The sequence below is a fragment of the Limulus polyphemus genome, unplaced genomic scaffold (genome assembly GCF_000517525.1).
Source record: "Limulus polyphemus unplaced genomic scaffold, Limulus_polyphemus-2.1.2 Scaffold175, whole genome shotgun sequence".
Classification (NCBI taxonomy): domain Eukaryota; kingdom Metazoa; phylum Arthropoda; class Merostomata; order Xiphosura; family Limulidae; genus Limulus; species Limulus polyphemus.
Window position 1 is genome coordinate 881,384 of NW_013665785.1, and position 3,056 is coordinate 884,439.

Consider the following 3,056-nt stretch of genomic DNA (forward strand, 5'->3'; position numbering starts at 1 on the left):
TGAAGAAGCTAAAATATCCGTGAGAATACGTCATCAGAACCAGGCTAGTTCTTTTGACCTACATCAACCTAGGCAATACATATATGAAACTTTTTAAAGGAGATTAATATATATATACAAATTGTTATATAAAACCATTGAAAAAGCTTTACATTTTATATAAAAACAGAGATCAGGGAGTTGTGTGAAGATATATTCTTGAATTATCCCAAATACACTTTTATGACATTGAATAATTTTATATGATTTAATCAAAAATAAAATGTCGTTGAGTGATTCAGCCGACTGCAAAAGACACTTGTTTGAGTGAGATACTTTGATATGTATGGCCTCTGCCCAGCAAACAGAGTCGCGAGTCCGAATCCCTTCTGATTTCAGTTTCACTACTTCAGAACTTCACAGGACAGTGTGTATCAGAAACATTTTCTTTGATCAAGAATCTTAACTATAAAAAGCTGTTGCTTTCAAAGGAAAAGTCAACAAATTTTTAGCTTTATCAGCTGATTGGCATAACTTAAGTGTCCTGCTTGTTTCTTTGTTTGTTTCAAAACTTTTGCTAACAGCCGCCCCTAATTTTGAACTGCTAGACTAGAGGAAAAATAGATATTCAACAGCATCCATCCCAAAACTCTTCAACTACTTTTTGCTTTTTTTTTTGTCACTTTTATAGCACATCCACGGCTTCAAATTACGGAGCGCATTTTCACAGCAATAGGTCAAGAACCATGAACCTTCTAATTCATAGTCCAAGCATGCTAACTGCTAAGTCGCGTTCAGTTCTAAGTGTCTTGCCAAATTATGTTTGTAATAACCAGTTAAATAAAGTTTGAAGGATGAGATATTCAAGAATAGATAGCTTAAGCATTTTTCTGGCAAATAATTTCATGGTCTAATAATCGAATTATTTTAGTTCTCTACTTCCCCCTTTTTTTTATAAGTACTTCTTATGCCATTTTTAAACTTGTTAGTTTTGTGTCAAATGCTTATTGTTGGCATAGTTGCGTACAACTTTTTAAATTACAATTATTTTATATAAAACACAATTGAGATTGTAGTGAATCAACCAGCGATAATAAACGCAGGATAGTATAATAGGAGAATACTCCACCTGCCTCAATGGAGATATGTAGAACATTACCTAAAGAAATTAGTTCACGAGTCGGTGTATTCGTTGATGAAAAGTTATGTGACATATATTGGTCGACACTGATTCAATAGCTTTTAGTAGATTTTCATATTCCTAGCTTATCCTCGACGGATTACCCCTAGACTTCTCGCCGAGCCAAAACATCGATTTCATCAGCAGATTTAAACCGGAGGGGATCAATTGATCCTACAAAGAACGACGGGGTGGAATTTTTCTTAAACCCTCAACCCTTGACGACTTCACTTACCTTTGCCGCCCACGGAACTCCGTACCATAGGTTTCATGCAACTTAAAGAGGCGTTGACCTATCAATTAACCACGAATAAATCAATCAAACAGCAGAACATGACATTGACAAATTCCACGAAATTCAGCAGATCCGCTCGAGGTCTACCGGAAAGGCGACACGATTTATTAAAATAGTCACCACGTCGCGACAATCCGCCGACCATATACTCACCCATGGATGTTCTTTCCATCTCTTTCATTATAAAGCCGAGAAACCATATAGAAAACTTCCCAGTCGTCCGGCCTCGTCACTCATCGTACCTACCACCAAACATCAGCACACGAAAACAACTATTTCATCCCATCTACGCTCCGCACTCTCACTTACTAACCAGACGCCCCAAATCTAGAGATAAACCTCAACCATGGATCAAGGCACCCAAACAGGAATTCGGGATACACAAGACACGTCAGCCATGACAAACACTATCACCTTAACCACCCAGAATACTCAACCAATGCCCTAGAAATAGAAAAAAGCTACCCAAACCCACCAATGACAACATTTCTCCGGGAAACACTCTCTAGTGTCTCCGTCCTTTCCAACCCTTCCCTCCCGAGCCTTCCAGTAACTACCGACCATCTGACTCGACAACATTCCTGCAGATCAACACCCCCCCTCAATTCTCTGCCGCCACACTATGTAGTTATAGACGAGCCCCGCGCCAACTTCTCTTTCCTCCATCGCCCCTCCACCAGTGAAAATGAAGACCCACCCCAATATAGATTTCCCTTCAGCCGTCTCTTCACTAAGAAGAAAACCCTGTTACACTAATCATCCACCACGCCTATCACACCTTCCTTCTTCATCGTTTTGCCTCATTACCATCCAAGTTTAATCGGGCACTGGTCAGGTAGATGGGGTTTTTTCGGGGTACTCCCATTTCCCCCTTCAACAAAGTCTCTAAGCACTAGATTTATAGATCCCCACCATCCTGAAGAACCATAAGTCCGATAATGACCGTTGGTTAAAAGTAAAGCGATTCCACGTGTGATATAACCTCACAATTTCCCGTGTACAAATCCTCACTCCCCATCACGACGGAAACGAAAAGAAACATTCTTTTCTGAGAGCCCCCGTTTGTCTTATGACGCTTCTCTCAGGAAATTTCAAATCGAAAAAACTGCCACGATAAATAAACAAACAATAGCTTCCATTATTCGACACGCTGTGGTGATGAAACGTGATAAATTGCCTTCAGAGTGGAAGCAAAAGGTTGGATTGATGCAATCAGTAAATTGTCATAAAGTTCCAGCTGAGGGAAAGACAGAAATCACCCTCAAGGTGGGAAAGCTTCATTTCATAGCATGATGTGTATGGGTAACTGACGTAGAATAATAGTCCATGTTGAAAATATACTTTATGTGGAAACATAGGTACGATGTTACAGTAGCTTTTATAATTTTACATTTTATTACCTGGAAATTTCTTTGCTCTATACGACAGTTCTTTCACAGAAGTTGGACTTTAGTTTGTGACGGATTTATTATTCTATATTAATTTTAATTTGTTTAAATTAACTTTATATTTAGAAATGTACATAACGTATAATGTTAAATATGCATTGCGAAACTCCCGCCTATTCTCTAAAGTTGTAGAAGATTCTCGAGTGTAAGAATC